The following is an 18,188-nucleotide window of genomic DNA, read 5'->3' on the forward strand; positions in this document are numbered from 1 at the left end:
CGAAGAGGTACAGGCACTCACGTTTTACCGAAATGCTAATATTTAGAGGTTTGGGGGCGTTTTCTTGTCGATCCACTTACATAAAAACTGCAGGGGAGGGGTGGGTGGGGTGGATAAGGTATGGTCCAACCTAGAGAAAGTCTCCCAGTGCCAACTTACAAAAGAGATAGATGAGGCATTTATTCTTTGTGTTTCTAGAAATCTGTCCTCCAGCAAACTTTTTTCGAAGCTCGGATTTTTGGAATATGACTTTGCTGCTGTTCAGTCGCTCAGTCGCGTCTGGCTCTTTGTGATCCCATGGACCGCGGCTCGCCATGGACCGCGGCTCGCCATGGACCGCGGCTCGCCATGGACCGCGGCTCGCCATGGACCGCGGCTCGCCAGGCCTCCCTGTCCCTTACCATCTCCTGGAGTTTGCCTAAGTGCATGTCCGTTGACTGAGTCGGCGATGCTATCCAGTTACCTCATTTAATGCTGTTACCAACAGCATTTAATAGACTTTTTCATCAAACTTTAGGGACCGCATCCATACTTCAAGTTATGGACACTCAGAAGGAATCACTCTCAACCTCATCAGATAGTATGTCATCATGCCTCTATTCAGGGGTCAATCGGTTTTTAAAACCATTTTGAAAAAAGGCGTCAGTGTTCCACTTCTGGTAATTGTTAGCAGCCCACACAATATCAATGAGCATATTCACTTTGAGGAAGAAAGACTCATGTTCAAGAACAAAATTTTCCTTTCACATTATTTTTATTCTTAGAGTATGATTTCTTTTATCCCTGACTTCATTTCTTTGTGCTGTTGCTTGGCTCAATTCACTTTAACGATTCCTCCAGCCTGCAGAATAAGATTCAAACGGCACACACCATCGTCCAAAGCCTTCCTTATCACAGCCCTAAGTTACTGTTCTCCTTGCATTATTTGATCATATGCTCCTCTAAAGTCAGCTCAATTCAGATCGATCTGCTCCACTATGAATTAATTCGTGCAGCATTTATTGAGCACCTACTATGTGCCAGACACCCCCATGGCTGCTGGGATACCGCCCTGAACAAAAGGGCATCTTTACTCTCATCCAAAAGACTAGAACAGTAAATACAGAAAGGTCAAAAGGTCTAGCATGTCAGATGGTGATAAGTGGGGAGGAGAATAAAAAATCAGAGACAGATGTGGGGGAAGACGTGAATGACAGTTTTAGAGAGGTGATCAGGGAATCCCTTATAAAGAAGGTTCATTTAAGCCAACATCTGAAGGAGATTAGAAAAGCAAGCCAGGTGCCACCCTGGGGAAACGAGTTTCCAGGCTGAATACAGAGCATGATAAAGGTGTGGGGGCTGCAGTGTGCTCAGTTTGCTGGAGGTCCCGCAGAGAGGCCAGTGTGTGAAGTGGAGTGAGTGGGTGTGTGGGGGGCAGATAATAGTAGGTGAGCCAGAGAGTTCATGGGGGTCCAGGAGGTATAGGTCCCCAAAGGCCGCCAGAAGAATCCTGGCTTTTATTCTGAGAGATAACGGGAACCACTGGAGACTGTGGAGCTGTGGATGACACAATTTGACTAATCTCTTAAAGACAGCCATCTGGCCGATATGCTCAGCATAGACTCTCGGGGACAAGGATGGAGGCAGGAAGCAGAGACGCAGGTCGGAGGTGGTTTCAGCAAGATCCATGGAGAGATGGTGGTGGCCTGAGCTAGGAAGGCAGCCGTGGGCATGACGATGGATCAGTGGTTGAGCTCTGCATGTACTTTGAAGGTAGAGATGGCAGATATTTTTAGGCGGGTTGGATATGTGACGTGAGAGGAAAAGGAATCAAGCAGGATGTAATGTTTGTCCCCCAAGGACAGAGGACAGGGGAGCGTGGGGGAGACTTACTGAGATGGGGGGACATGGGAGAGAGGGGTGTGTGTGTGTGTTTAGAGAGTTGAGAAAAGGAATTGTTATTTCTGCTGTGATCATATTGTTTGTTAACTTCTGACACAGCTAAGTCAAAATGTTGGGTGCCTAACTGAATGGATGGCTTTGGAATTTAGGAGAAAAATGTAGGTTGTAGACATCAGTTTTGAAGCCATAGGTGCGCACAGAGCTGAAAAGGAGAGGATTAGCATCAAGGCAACTATCCATTTTCTCATATTTCTGACCTCATCAGAAAGAGAAAGATGGATTGGTCAAGTCCCCTTGTAAATATGCTAATACTACTTACATACAATGGCATTAGCTAGAAAACAGTTCTCATCTATAGAACGCATTTAGCGGGAAACACTTTGCTTACAGTGAACAAACTAGAATACGTGAATGCATAAAGTAAGGCTCTCTGAAAATGTCATAAGCTATGCAATTATTAAGGGGTAAATGAAGACATTTCATCAAGTAGTGAATGATGAGAAGTTTGTATACCCAAGAGGTTTTATGGGAGACACCATTCTGTGTGCTTCCTGGAGACCTGATGCATCGACTCTTGCCTAGAGAATGTCCCAATATGCTGAGAAAGGATCTGGGCTCTGTTAAACACAGTAGCTGTGTTAAATGACGTGGGCTTCCTTTATTTCGTCTGTGTTTCATCATTACCAGCATCCTTAAAGTTATTAGTAAAGCGTGACACTGGGCTCCATCTATGATTCTTGTACGTCTGGCTTGACAGTCAGACTCTGTGTCATCGCAGTAGCCCCAAGACCGGAAGAGACTCTGCACTTTGTGGATGCTGAGATGGAGCCACTGAAGGAGGCTGAGATGAAGCAGTCTAGTAGGCAAGTAGAAAATGAGACGGATGAGCAAGTCCTGGAAGCCAGGGGAACAGTGTTTCAAGGAGGGTGTGTGCGTCACGACAGACGGTGTAAAAGGCTGCAGATAAACCACTTTATCTGGAAGCTGGCTGGACTTAGAAACGGAGATGCCGTTGTAATCTTGACAGGAGCCGTGACTTCCTGGAGGCATGGAGCCAAAAGCCTGGTGGGGGTGGAGTCAAGAGAGAATGGGAGGAGCAGGTGCCAAGAGGCGAGCACGGACGCTCCTTTCAAGGAGTTTGGCCGAAAGGGCTGCAGAGATGGGGGGAGCAGCTGGAGGGGCTGTGGGGCTGTAAAGAGTTTTCTGAAAACGGGAGACCTCTGTCATGGCAGGATGCTAGTATGCCAAAGGGAGTGAGTGGGAAGAGGGGGCACTTGGTGGTGCCCCTGAGCAGGTGACGCAGTGGGAGCCGAAAGATGAGAAGAGGGGTGATCTTGGAGGGGAGGAAGGCTGCGTGCTGGGCCCCAGGTCTGGACAAGGGAGGCTTGGGGAATTTGAGAAGAGAAGGAAAGGTGTGAATGAGAAAGGAGAAGGAAGGGATAGTCAGGATTGTTGCTGGGCACTAACAGCCCATGATGTGAGCGCTGGACCTTAAAGAAAAGCTGAGCACTAAAGAACTGATGCTTTTGAATCGTGCTGCTAGAAAAGACTCTTGAGAGTCCCTTGGGCTGCAAGGAGGTCAAACCAGTCAATCCTAAAGGAGATCAACCCTGGATATTCATTGGAAGGACTGATGCTGAGGATGAACCTGATGCAAAGAGCTGACTCTTTGGGAAAGATCGAAGGCCAAAGGAGAAGTGGGCAACAGAGGATGAGATGGTTAGATAGCATCACTGACTGAGTGGACGTGAATCGGAGCCAACTCTGGAAAATAGTGAAGGACATGGGAGCCTGGTCCCATGGGTGCTGCAGTCCATGGAGTCGCAAAGATTCAGACACGACTTAGCGGCTGAACAACAGCAGCCCATCCCGGGTCAGAGCCTGAGAGTCTAGAGCAGGCCTGCTCTCCTGCACTAACACTCAGGGGCAAGGGCAGAGCAGATGCGATGCTGGCTTTAAGCCAGGTGGGGGTTTGGTCAGACTTGTATGAGGAAGTCTCCTGCCCCCCTTTGGCTTTGGCACATGACATCCCCTCATATCACTGTGAATGATTCCAGTAAGTATTTATTGAATCCTCTGCTCAGCTCTGTACCACTGGACTGTGAAAATTTCTGTCTTGGCCTATGCAAAATGGGTACAAAATTTCAGTTTTACAAAATGGCTACACCCCGGGGAGCTAATGTACAGCCTGGGGAGTACAGCTAATAATTTTATTTTGTAGACTTGAATTTGCTAAAATGGTAGCTATTTCCAAACTATAGAGCTTTTACTTAACACTTTCAATTTTACATCTATATCTTCCTTTCCACCCCCTCCCCCCACTGGCTATCAAGAACACAGAGAATGATAGAGATGTGATACATATATATGATGGAATATTACTCAGCCACAAAGAAGAATGAAATAATACCGTGTGCAGCAACGTGGATGGACCTAGGAATTGTCATATTGAGTGAAGTAAGTCAGAGAGGGAGAAATATCGTATGACATCCCTTATATGCGGAATCTAACAAGAAATTATGCAAATGGACTTACAGAACAGAAAGAGACTCACAGACTTAGCGAATGAGCTCACGGTTGCTGGGCAGAAGGGACAGTTAGGGAGTTTGGGATGGACATGTACTTGCTGCTATATTTAAAACGGATAACAAACAAGGACCTACTGTGTCGCACAGGGAACTCTTCTCAATGTCACGTGACCGCCTGGATGGGAGGGGAGTTTGGGGAGAATGGATATATTTATATGTATGACTGAGTGCCTTTGCTGTTTACCTGAAACCATCACAAAATTGTTAATTGGCTATACCTCAACACAAAATAAAAAGTTTAAAAAAGAAAAAAAAAAAGAGAATGGTAGGATTATCATATTCACAACAGCAGATTAGCTTCAGCTTACATTGTACACACCGTGATTTCAGAACAGTAATAATATTATCACCATGAATATGATTACTAAAAACCTCAAATATACTTTCATGCGCTCTACCCATTCTCCTGCTGAATTTTTCTAACAATAATAGTGTATCTACACTGTTGAAACATAGGACCATTTCATACTATGCTTTCTTTCTAACTGTCATGTTATATGAACTCAACACACACACACACTCTTAATGTTCACTACCAGGCCTCACGTTAATGTCTGATCAGCAATTCTGGTGGTTTTAAGTTTGTTCTCTAATTCCTCGGGAATATGTCACTGGAAAAATATTCACTGAATTCTTGGTCAGTGACAAATGATTCGGGGCCTTTATTCCTGAGCATGAGTTTGGCTGGATGAGTCCTGGGTTCACCTTTTTTCCTCCTCAAGTATCTTAAATGTCTTATTTTGTGTTCTGATGTAAAGTGTTATGGGCAAGCCTGATGATGATCTAATTTTTTTTTTCCTTTATGAGTAAATTGATCTTTTTTGCCCAGATGCCCAAAGGATTTCTTTTTCTTTAGAATCTAGTAATTTTATTAGAATATGTCTTGGTGAGGCTTCTCCAGTGGCTCAGCAGTAAGTAAATCGCCTGCAGTGCAGGAGTCACAGAAGAAGTGGGTTCAGTCCCTGGGTTGGGAAGATCCCCTGGAGGAAGTCTTGGCATCCCAGTTCAGTATTCTTGCCTGGAGAATTCCACGGACAGAGGAGCCTGGCAGACTGCACGCCATGGGGTCACAAGGAGTCAGACTTGACTGACAGGACTTAGCACAGCACAGCACATGTCTTGGTGCTGGTCGTTTTCTGATCAATTTTCACACACATTCTATGTCAGGAAAGTTGTATTGAATTCAATTTTTTAGTATTTGCTCCATTCTCTTGCTTTGATGTTTTTCTCATGGGCTTTCTAGCATACATATATTAGATTTTCTTTATCCAACTTCTAAGTTGGTCAACTTCTCTAAACTGATTTAGAAGTTGGTAAATAAAGTACTCAGTTGTGTCTCATTCTCTGCAACCCTATGGCCTCGCCAGGCTCCTCTGGCCATGGGACTGCCCAGGTAAGAACACTGGAGTGGGTTGCCATTTCCTCCTCCTGAGGATCTTCCCCACCGAGGGACTGAACCCCCATTTCTGGCATACCCTACATCGGCAGGCAAATTCTTTACCACTGAGCTACCTGGGAAGCCCAAATAAAGTTCATCTTACTTTATTTTCATTTTAAAGAATTTTCTTTCTTTTCACTTTCTATTTCTCTCAAGAAAATATCTCCTGTTATTTATCTGCACTTGTGTAATTTCTTAATACAAACACACTGTAGAAAACTCTTAAAGAGATAGGAATAGCAGACCACCTGACCTGCCTTCTGAGAAATCTATACGCAGGTCAAGAAGCAACAGTTAGAACTGGACATGGAACAATAGACTGGTCCTAAATAGGGAAAGGAGTACGTCAAGGCTGTATATTGTCACCCTGCTTATTTAACTTCTATGCAGAGTACATCATGAGAAACGCTGGGCTGGAAGAAGCACAAGCTGGGATCAAGATTGCCGGGAGAAATATCAATAACCTCAGATATGCACATGACACCACTTTTATGGCAGAAAGCAAAGAACAACTAAAGAGCCTCTTGATGAAAGTGAAAGAGAGTGAAAAAGTTGGCTTAAAAGTCAACATTCAGAAACTAAGATCATGGCATCTGGTCCCATCACTTCATGGCAAATAGATAGGAAACAGTGGAAACAGTGGCTAACTTTATTTTTCTGGGCTCCAAAATCATTGCAGATGGTGACTGCAGCCATGAAATTAAAAGACACTTGCTCCTTGGAAGAAAAGTTATGACCAACCTAGACAGCATATTAAAAAGCAGAGACATAACTTTGCCAACAAAGGTCCATCTAGTCAAAGCTATGGTTTTTTCAGTAGTCATGAATGGATGTGAGAGTTGGACCGTGAAGAAAGCTGAGCGCCAAATAATTGATGCTTTTGAACTGTGGTGTTGGAGAAGACTCCTGAAAGTCCCTTGGTCTGCAAGGAGATCCAACCAGTCCATCCTAAAGGAAATCAGTCCTGAATATTCATTGAAAGGACTGATGCTGAAGCTGAAACTCCAATACTTTGGCCACCTGATGCGAAGAACTGACTCATTGGGAAAGACCGTGATGCTGGGAAAGATTGAAGGCGGGAGGAGAAGGGGACGACAGAGGATGAGATGGCTGGATGGCATCATCGACTCGATGGACATGAGTTTGAGTGAACTCCGAGAGCTGGTGATGGAAAGGGAGGCCTGGCAAGCTGCAGTTCATGGGGTCCCAAAGAGTCGGACACCACTGAGCAACTGAATTGAACTGAACCAGTGAACCAGTGAAGTTGCTCAGTTGTGTCCGACTCTTTGCGACCCCATGGACTATAGCCTACCAGGCTCCTCCATCCATGGAATTTTCCAGGCAAGAGTACTGGAGTGGGGTGCCATTTCCTCTGAATTTCTTAGTAACTTATTTCCCTTTGGAATAGTTACTTTGGTTTTCACCTGACGGGTGGACAGGACCGGTTGCTAAGCACTCGCGTCTCTCAGGACACCGTTCTGTTCTCCTCTCCACCTCCTCAGAAACTCTGTGGGATTTGACCTTTTTATCTTCTATTGGCATTTTAATTGCTTCTTTCTGTTGCCCTCCTTTACATGAAATTAGTTCTGAAGTTTTAGGAGGAAGAAGGATTCCGAGTAGCTCTTAATTGCTCTAGAGTTTCTTCTTCAGTTCTGGGGGCAGTGTTCAAACTCGGTTCCTGCCATCTCCAACTCTGTTCCTCTCCTTCCAAGTGGACTTTCTCTTTTCCCTTACTTTTCTGAGTGAATCTCTCCCCAGCGTGGGGCGGTGTCCTCACGGAGGCCTTTGGCTGTTGCGGTTTGTGAGTCATGGGAGCTGCGTGCTCCAGCTCCTAAGACCGTCCTGTAGGCCCTCCTCACGCCCCCCGTCTCCCTCACGGAGCTGTATTCCTGAATTCATCACATAGTCTTGACCATAGCTGTTGCACAGTTAATAGTTGTAGAATAAATGAATGAAATTTAACTTCATTCTTAAAGAACTCTAATAAAATAATCAATGACAATGGGAATTTATAACAGAGTGGGATAGGATGGTTTTACCTATGTGAATTATTTTCCTATTTTAAATAAATGGTTAAGTAATTAGCTATTTTCTGATTTGATGACAGATCACCAGTCTATGTAATTTAGTTGAGCAATTTTACTGCTACGCTAATACTTTTTCTAGGAAGAAGTTAACCTACGGACAAAGTGCAATACCACTTTAACAGTTCTTGCTGACTACATCTGTCACAGTCTCAAATTCTGACAGATGCATAAATTATGCTCTTCTTTCCATTTATTAACTAAGGGATTTATAAGAATGACTTTATTTCATTCAAACTATTTATGATACACTCTAGGAGCACTTGGGCAAACAATTCCTTTTTTAAAGGAAGAGAAATATTTTAGCTTGTATATCTGGTAATTTCTGGTTAAAAAGTACACACAGGGTTTGAATTTACTACGTTTACATTGAATTTACCTATATTTACTGAATGCATTGTTTTTTCAACATTGTGAAATTTATAAGAAAAACATTTGACCTGGACCAAGAATGTTCTAGTATTCAAGAAAGTTTAATGTCCGAAGGAAACAATTAATCTGACTCTGCGGCTCCATCATATGTAGGCCGTCCAGGCTCCTTTGTCCACGGAACTTTCCAGGCAAGAACACTGGAGCCAGTTGCCATTTCCTCCTCCAGGCTCTTCTGGACCCAGGGACTGAACCCGGTCTCCTGCCTCGGCAGGCAGGTTCTCCACCACTGCGCCACCTCTGGGAAGCCCTGTGTGTGTCATTAGCAGAGGTCACTGTGCAGTTCTTTTCAAGGCTCGACCCACATTTACACAGGTTCCTTTCAACCACTTACTGGCACAAAGTTGAGAGTGCACGGAAAGAAACCTACTGTATACTTACTGGAGAGCAGTGACAAATTAGCACTAAACCGAGCAGAATATTTGTACTCATCTGAGTGTGAAGCACACAGAATAGTGAAGTGGTGAATGGGCTGCACGGGTGGAGAGGACAATTACTGACCCTTGGATGCGACTTGTGTTATTTCCTAGGGCTCTTTTTTACTTATCAGTGTTGGACAGCATTTATAAATAGAACTAACTTGGATGAATGTGATTAATTTGTAACATGAACTAGTTCTGCAGGGAGGAGTCCCTTCTCGGGTGAGCTCAAAAGTAGCAAATTCTCTAAAAATCACTTCTGCATAGTCTGCCTTTGGAATCACAGTGAGGGTCTTTGTGTGTGCTTGTGTACATGTATATAGTAACACTTATTTGTCAACTTATGCTGTTTAAGCTATTAAATAAGTTTGAACATTTCTAGATATACTTTCATAAAGTGGATAATCTACAGACAGATACCTAACATAATTTCAACCTGACAGAATAACATTTGCACACATTAAGAAAATTTTAATATTAACAAAGTATACTATTCCCTGTGAAAGTGAAAGTGTTAGCTGTTCAGTGGTGTCCGACTCTTTGCGACCCCATGGACTATATATAGCCCACCAGGCTCCTCTGTCCATGGATTTTTCCAGACAAGAATACTGGATCGGGTTGCCATTTCCTGCTCTAGGGGATCTTCTTGACCCAGGGATTGAGCCTGCGTCTCTGGCATCACAGGCAGATTCTTTACTGTCTGAGCCACCAGATGCTCATTATACTATTCTATACCTAAGGAAAAAATTAAAAAAAAAAAAAGTTCTTCCTACATTGCATCAGACTATAGTCAAAATACATCCTGTTAGACAACCTATCTAGGTAATCTTGCAACTCATTGGTATGGTTTATATTTCATATATTTGGGGAGTAAATTATTCAGTCTTTATGTGTATGCTCAAGGGTTCTCTTAAGAACAGGAAATACTCATTTTAAAGTATTAAAGTATAAAATGCATAGATGTTTCAGTAAACTCATATTTTAAGAACCTAAATAATGAGTCAGGGGAGAGGACAATCAAACCGAGGTGGCGCTTTGGTGGTCTGTTGCAGGAAGAGTTGGGTTCGGTAGGAGAATGTTCTATAATGAAGCCAGGGCCCCAGTTTCAAGTCCCACATGGGCCAGTTAGCTTCCCGGCTCTTGCCGGCCACTGGCTCCATGCAGGTGGTCACCTGAGGGTCAGGTCATGGGGGGTTTAAACCCTCCCCTCCACTGGACAGCCCCTCAAAGGCCCGTCCTCTGGAGGAGGGCACAGACCGCTCCTTACGAGGAGTAATTCCCATGCTTGCTTCAGAAAAGACAGCGAGAGGGAAGCTAAATCTTGTGAGAGAAATTAAAAGCACAGGGATACTAGGTAAAACTAAAATCTGGGGAAACTGGCGAATGTTCTGTTAAAATGAGTCAGAGCTTGTCAGCCGTCCAGGAGCTGCCGCAGTCTTTCAGATCTTCTGAGCAGGAGAGGTGGCCGTTTTTGTTTGGCCGTGGAATTTCCCAGAGTGGCCTTTTGGGGGCACTCAGGTACAGCTACAAAAGCAACCTCTATGGGGCTGTCCAGCTTTTCCCCTGCTGAATTCTGGCCTCTGTGATGTCCTGGCCACAAGAACCTGGAAAATCCCCCCATGGCCCTGTCTCCTAGCCCCCCTGGAGGCTAGAAATCCCCACTAGAGACACCATTCTCTGAATTACCACCCTGAGCCGAGGACTGTGGGCTTCCCAGGTGGCTCAGTGTTGAAAAGTCCTCCTGCCAAGGTAGGAGACATTAGAAACACAGGTTCGATCCCTGGGTCGGGAAGATCCCCTAGGGGAGGAAATGGCAACCCACTCCAGTGTCCTTGCCTGGAAAATCCCATGGACAAAGGAGTCTGGTTGAGCTACAGTCCATGGGGTTGCAAACAGTCGGACATGACTGAGCAACTAACACAGGTGTAAATTTTTCTGTTAGAATGCCTCTCTTTGCACACCCAAATGCCAAGGACTGTACCAACACTTTGCCTACTCGGTTCATGCTCTGTCTATCCTGGGAAGTGACAGGTGAGACCACTGGGTCATAAAGACATTCAATCCCTCGCTGAAGTTCACCCAGCAGGAAACCCACACCCCTCATCAGAACTCGAGGCTCTGGCTCTTGAAGGCCACCCTTTCCTGATACCAAGCTGTCTCCATTTTCCTTTGTTTTTTCTCTTTTATTAAAAAAAAATTCAGCTCACTATTTCTTCATCATTTAGAGACTCACAAAAAGCAGGGTATATGCTTCCTCTTTGGATAAAAAAAAATATAAAATAACTTTATAGAGGAACATGAATTTATAATTAATCCATTTCCCCATGCTATGTAGAGAACCCCCTATTTTCTATATGTATTAGAATTAAAAAAAAAAAAAAGCTTCTTAAATTCTCAGTAATCTTAATCTTATTTTTCTTCATTTGCAGGTAGTTAGCCCTGGGGAGTTGGTGACAGCTTCTCTGGGGGTGCCTGTCACATTGCTCTTTATAGTCTCAGTTTTATTGCTAATAATGTTCTTTTCATCCCTGGACATCTGTCATCGACTGATGTAGTAAATTGGCTAGAGAAAGGGCTAGACCTTGTTCATTGCCTAGAAAAAAAAAACATCATTAGGACGGCTGAAACTAAATGTAAGGAGAAAACAGATCAAACAACACCTGAAATATAATTAGAGAAACAGACTGCATCCTGGATTGCAATTTACAAGTTTTTTTTTTTAATATATATTTTTTTCTTTTTCAGATGTTTCAGATGACATGATGCCAAAAAGTAACTCAACTTCTAGTAGTCATGGGATTTTCTGGAAAGGAGGTCAAAACTATTGGCTTGTTTGTCCCTTGTCCAAGCTGTGGGCCATGTCGTGCCCCACAAGAAGGGTGAGGCTTTGAAAACAGATACCTGCAAACCATTTTCATTGCAGAAATTTCTACTGAGGGTATGACTTCACAGACTTCTGGAAGCTTCTGTTCTGCAAATAGATCTGCTAAGCACACCTTCTGATGGTGCGCTCATCAGAGGGCAAGGCTGTCTGTGGGCACAAATTATTTTACCCTTTACTACAGCCCCCTGGGAAATGCTTTTGAGCAGGCTGTTAGTCTTCAAACATGAGGGCCTCATGCTCAGGGAAATGGAACTTCCCCAAGAGGGTGTGGCACTCACCATTGCACCCTTTGCCCCGCCTGTGTCTTCCTGGGCTTTGCTTTTCTCTAAAACAGGATTTTCACATCTCTCCCCTCTCTAGTCTGGAGGCAACTACGCTGGTTTCAAGGTCAATCTGAGGCCAGGAGGAGGGGAAGAGTGACATTTCATTGTCTGGCAGTTTTGTGTAAGCCTTTGGTTTGAACAAGAGACTTTATTGACCTTTCTCCCCTTCCCTCTCTCTTTCCTCTCCTTAACCCTTCCTATCCTTCCCTGTTTTTCTAGTCCCCCGGTCCTGGATGCAGGAATCTGGTCGAAGGGCCCTCAGCCTGAGCTGAGGATTGGAGACTGATCATCTCCTCTTGGCAGAGAACTCGAATTCTGGTTCTGGTCTGGTCTGATTTCTGGTAGGGCCAAGTTCCAGTCCTCCCTTCTCTGGAGGCCCAGGGAAAAGTCCCATAATGCCTGGGTATCTGTAGGTGGCAGGAGACGTCTGTAAGGCCACTCCTTTCGCCCCCAACTTTCCCACCTCCTCCCCCTTCTTCTTTCAACCTGGCTTCCTTTCCTCCCTTGAAATCTTTGATTCTTGTATTTAAGGGCTTCCCTGGTGGTGCAGAGGTTAAAGCGTCTGCCTGCAATGTGGGAGACCTGGGTTCGATTCCTGGGTCGGGAAGATCCCCTGGAGAAGGAAATGGCAACCCACTCCAGTATTCTTGCCTGGAGAATCCCATGGACGGAGGAGCTTGGTGGGCTACAGTCCATGGGTCGCAAAGAGTCGGACAGGACTGAGCGACTTCACTTTCACTTTGGTTTGAGGCAATGCAATGGGTTAGTTTCCACTGCACGTTTAATGAACAGATTAGAACTTCCATGACCCACATAATTTAAACCATGATTTTCTGGATTGTGTTAGATGGCATTACACTTATCTTTCCTTGGTGTCAACAAGTCTATGATACCAAGCAAGTTTTTTTGGAGTGAAGGCTAAGCAAGCTGCTTTAGTGCCCAAGAGACGCACTTGAGATAACAACAGCCAGGCAAGATAATGCGAGCCAGGTGGTCTGGTTGTGCACCCCCTTCCCTCCAAAGGTCCTCATTATGCCTTCCATCACGCCTCACGTCGTACCTGACTTCTGAGACTTGGGCATCGTCCACTGTTCTCGTTGCCATAAAGGTCTCGGCAGCCTCCACTATGAGCCTCCCCTCCCTCCTACCACCTCTCTCTCTGCCCCTGGGGTTCCTGCTCCACATCGAACAAGCTCTCCCAGATAACGAGCCTTTTCAAACACTTCTCTCTCCTTCCCTATTTAACGGAAACTGGCCCATCTCCTCGCAAGCCTCTAAAATGAAGGCTGCTTTTTGTTTCAGGTGTACACAGCTGAAAGCCAGAGGTGGAGCTGGTTGTCTCCTGGTTCTTCAGCGAGGTTCCTAAACTGTCGGACTCTCCTCTCTTGCAAAACCGCATCCCGCTGCTCCTTTGAAAGTTATGCCGTCTGACTACACATCCTCACCTTCTCCCCACCGCCACTGCCGGTAGTGGTCATAGGTGGAGAAGTCCCTCATTCTTGGGAGACTTCAGCTCCTAGCTCATGATTTTCACCTCTGCCTTTATTCTTGTCCTCTTTCTGGGGATCGAACCATCCATCCATCAACCTGTTCTTTCAGTTCTTTTATACCTTCTCATTTCTCGGAACATTTCAAGAAAAAGTTCTTCTACCGTTCCAGTCCCTTTCTGGGCCTTGGCATCCTGAGAACTTGCACCACCTCTGAAACCTAAATTCCAACTGTGTCTCTTTCCAACCATCATCTCCTATCTTTCCTTTCCGGATGTTCTTACTCAAGTATGGACACTGCTCAAATTCTTCAGCATCACTGAGACTTCTCATGAGCTGCCCTGACAGTTTCTCCCGGGCCACTGTTTGTTGTCTCTTAAATCACTCATCACAAATGTCAAATGAGCATTTTTAACTTCCTCGTGACTGTGTTATGATTCTCTAGTAACATGGCTTCTCTTGCTTCTTCCCAAACTGCTCACATCCCCTACCCCACTTGCCCATTTCCTCCCTGGACAATTTACTTCATATTTCACTAAGAAGACAGAAGCTGTGAATGAGGTATTCATTTACTGGGCAGATATTTACTAAGCATCTTCCATGTGTCAAACACTCTATGTGGAGAAGATACAGAAGCGAAAAGTGTGTCTGTTTTCATGGAGCCATCAAACACCAACTTCTCCCTGCCCCCCTCTTCCACTACAACAGCAAACACTCCTTTCCCTTCCCACCCCACTCACCTGTGGCTTTCTGTCTTCTTACAACAAAGAAAGTGGCTTTTTCCCTGTTAAGGGTCAATTCCTCTCTCTGTGCCATGTATCCAAACACTTATCATCTTCTAAAGCACTTCCTTTCTTCAGCTAGCTCATCTAGCTCTTGAATTACCAAGTAATCCATCTCTGCTGGATCATTTCAATGAGCATAAAACAAGCTCTAGCCTCTTCAGTCGTTAAAGAACCCTCCTGTTATTTCTGCAGTTCTTTTTTCCTTTTCGTAACAGAAATTCTACAAGAAGTTGATTCCCTTCGGTGGACTCTTAATCCCATAAATATATGGCTCTTGTCTCCAACTCTCCACCAAAACCGGTCATTACACTGACTCGTGATCTCCGTGTTGCCCTGTGCAAAGGACAACCGACTTCCTCTCAATCGGCTTCTCGTTTGCATTAACATAAATATCCCTCTGGGCAACACTTCCTTTCTGGGCTCCGTCAACGTGGCACAGCTCTGTGCTTTCTTCTGCTTTACTTGAGGCTCCTGTGTGGTCTCCTTTGCTGGCTGCCACTCTTCTACCAAGTTTCCAAACACTGGTGCTCCTTAGGGTTCAACCGTGGTCCCTCCCCTCTTACCTCCTTCTGGCAACTGTCATGGATGTAAAATGCCACCTACATGCTAACAACTCCAAATTTACCAGTCTCTGACCCATGACCTCCTCCTCTGAGCTCCAGTGCATACATCCGAATCTCGACTTATCTCCTTCTCAATGCTTCAGGCGCATCAAACATATTAACATATTCTGAATTGAACGCCGATTCCGTGCTTTCATCCTTACCTACTGCCATCAAACCCATCTCAGTGAATATTACCGTAGGATCCCTTCATCCCCCTGACTCACAGCTACTCAAGCACCGTGACCGGTAATTCTACCTCTCAGTATTCACTTCTGTTTCTTCTGCCAATCCTCATCTGGACCAGGTCCATATGGCCACAAGACTGACTTTCTTAGACTGTGATATGGATATGTCCATCCCTGGACTTCCATATCCATCCCCCACTGGACATGTCCTTCCCTGGTGGCTCAGACGGTAAAGCATCTGCCTACAACGCGGGAGACCCGGGTTCGATCTACAAGCTACAGTCCATGGGGTCGCAAAGAGTTGGACACAACTGAGCGACTTCACTTTCACTTTCTATCCCCTGCTTAAACTTTCAAGGATTCCCCATTGAGTTTAGAATAAAATCCAAACTCTTAACCATGGCTCACATGGTTTGGATGGTTTTTATCTTTCATCACTGTCCCTCTTGCTCATTATTTTCCAGTCACATTGACTTTATTTAGTGGCTTGAAGAAAGCAGGCTCTCCAGCTCCTCTGGGGCTGCTGAACGTCTGTTTCCTTTGCTTGGAAGGTTCTTCTCCCTAGCCCAGTGACCCTAGCTCGATCCATGGGTGTCCTCTCAACTTTCACATTTCAGAGATCCTGACTCCGTTTCTAAAGTAGGTTACATTTTAGCTTTTAGCATGATTTGTGCCTGTGACTTCCTTGTTTATCATTTTATATGGCACTAGCACAGCAAATGTGGAAAACTCAGCAGCGGCCTCAGGACTGGAGAAGGTCAGTTTTCATTCCAATCCCAAAGAAAGTCAATGCCAAAGAATGCTCAAACTACCACACAATTGCACTTATCTCACACGCTAGTAAAGTAATGCTCAAAATTCTCCAAGCCAGGCTTCAGCAATACGTGAACCGTGAACTTGCAGATGTTCAAGCTGGTTTTAGAAAAGGCAGAGGAACCAGAGATCAAATTGCCAACATCCGCTGGATCATGGAAAAAGCAAGAGAGTTCCAGAAAACCATCTATTTCTGCTTTATTGACTACGCCAAAGCCTTTGACTGTGTGGATCACAATAAACTGGAAAATTCTGAAAGAGATGGGAGTACCAGACCACCTGACCTGCCTCTTGAGAAATCTGTATGTAGGTCAGGAAGCAACAGTTAGAACTGGACATGGAAAAACAGACTGGTTCCAAATAGAAAAAGGAGTATATCAAGGCTGTATATTGTCACCCTGCTTATTTAACTTCTATGCAGAGTACATCTTGAGAAACGCTGGGCTGGAAGAAGCTGGAATCAAGATTGCCGGGAGAAATATCAATAACCTCAGATATGCAGATGACACCACCCTTATGGCAGAAAGTGAAGAGGAGCTAAAAAGCCTCTTGATGAAAGTGAAAGAGGAGGGTGAAAAGGTTGGCTTAAAGCTCAACATTCAGAAAACTAAGATCATGGCATCCGGTCCCATCACTTCATGGGAAATAGATGGGGAGACAGTGGAAACAGTGTCAGACTTTGTTTGTTTTGGGCTCCAAAATCACTGCAGATGGTGACTGCAGCCATTAAATAAAAGGACGCTTACTCCTTGGAAGAAAAGTTATGACCAACTTAGATAGCATATTCAAAAGCAGAGACATTAGTTTGCCGACTAAGGTCCGTCTAGTCAAGGCTATGGTTTTTCCTGTGGTCATGTATGGATGTGAGAGTTGGACTGTGAAGAAGGCTGAGTGCCGAAGAATTGATGCTTTTGAACTGTGGTGTTGGAGAAGGCTCTTCAGAGTCCCTTGGACTACAAGGAGATCGAACCAGTCCATTCTGAAGGAGATCAGCCCTGGGATTTCTTTGGAAAGAATGATGCTAAACCTGAAGCACCAGTACCTTGGCCACCTCATGAGAAGAGTTGACTCATTGGAAAAGACTCTGATGCTGGGAGGGATTGGGGGCAGGAGAAGAAGGGGATGACAGAGGATGAGATGGCTGGATGGCATCACTGACTCCATGGAAGTGAGTCTGAGTGAACTCCGGGAGTTGGTGATGGACAGGGAGGCCTGGCGTGCTGGGATTCATGTGGTCGCAAAGAGTCGGACACGACTGAGCGACTGAACTGAACTCAACTGAGCACAATAATCCATGGGGTTGCAAAAGAGTCGGACACATCTGAGCAATTGCATAACATAAGCACAATAATAGTAAAAAATATATTAAAAATATTTGTTGAATAGGTGAAGGTTATTTCCTTAAGATTCTGGCGATTAAACTCAAAGAGGAGGTAGCTGGTAAGAATGGAAGTATGTTTGAAAGGTAATGCTTCTGAAGACTCTCCAAACCCGCTGAACTTATAGATATCACATCTGTTTCCTTCGGGCTTCCCTGGTGGCTGAGATGGTGAAGAATCTGCCTGCAATGCTGGAGACTCGAGTTCAATCCCTGGGTTGGGAAGATCCCCTGGAGAAGGAAATGGCCACCCAGTCCAGTATTCTTGCCTGGAGGAATCCCATGGACAGAGGAGCCTGGTGGGCTACCGTCCATGGGGTCGAAAAGAGTCAGACATGACTGAATGACTAACACTTTCACTTTTTCACAATCTGTTTTCTTAGGGCCCGTCTAGAACTTTGGAGTCACTCTACTTATGTACAGTGTAATATCTTTGCTAAGTAGCTTGGAGTTGGTGGGTGAAGGTCGGGGGCTGAAAGGGGCTTTATCAATGTAAATTGTAAACACAAATCAGAGACAGGACCAAGAAGCTAAAGTACACACATTGTGTTAAATTCCAAGGGGTTTTGATTGCACTTTTACTTTAAGAAGGTAATGATTTACAGTGTTTAATGATTTATTTTTAATTCAGATCTCAACAATCAAGTGCTTATTGAATGAAATTGAAAAGGAACCACATACAAAGCAATCAGATAGCTGGTGAGCATCTCTACCTTCCAGTAATGAATTCAGTAATTAACTAGTATCTGTACAGGTTTTATCAACTCAGTTTTATCAACTTTTAAGTGAACATTACATTGATTATTTTTAATTTTTTTCTTTTCCATTATGCTTTCTTTTTAATAGGATATTGGCTGTAGTTCCTTGCTACTTTGATTTTAGTGTCTAC

The 18,188-nt window shown here is 44.5% G+C and overlaps 1 protein-coding gene across 1 annotated transcript in view; it reads right to left on the reverse strand.

The window, feature by feature from the left end:
- Positions 1–18,188, reverse strand: part of PRKN (parkin RBR E3 ubiquitin protein ligase) — a 1,204,761-nt gene that overhangs the window by 194,214 nt on the left and 992,359 nt on the right. The window lies entirely within an intron of this gene.

This window comes from Capricornis sumatraensis, chromosome 13 (assembly GCF_032405125.1).
Source record: "Capricornis sumatraensis isolate serow.1 chromosome 13, serow.2, whole genome shotgun sequence".
Taxonomy (NCBI): Eukaryota; Metazoa; Chordata; class Mammalia; order Artiodactyla; family Bovidae; genus Capricornis; species Capricornis sumatraensis.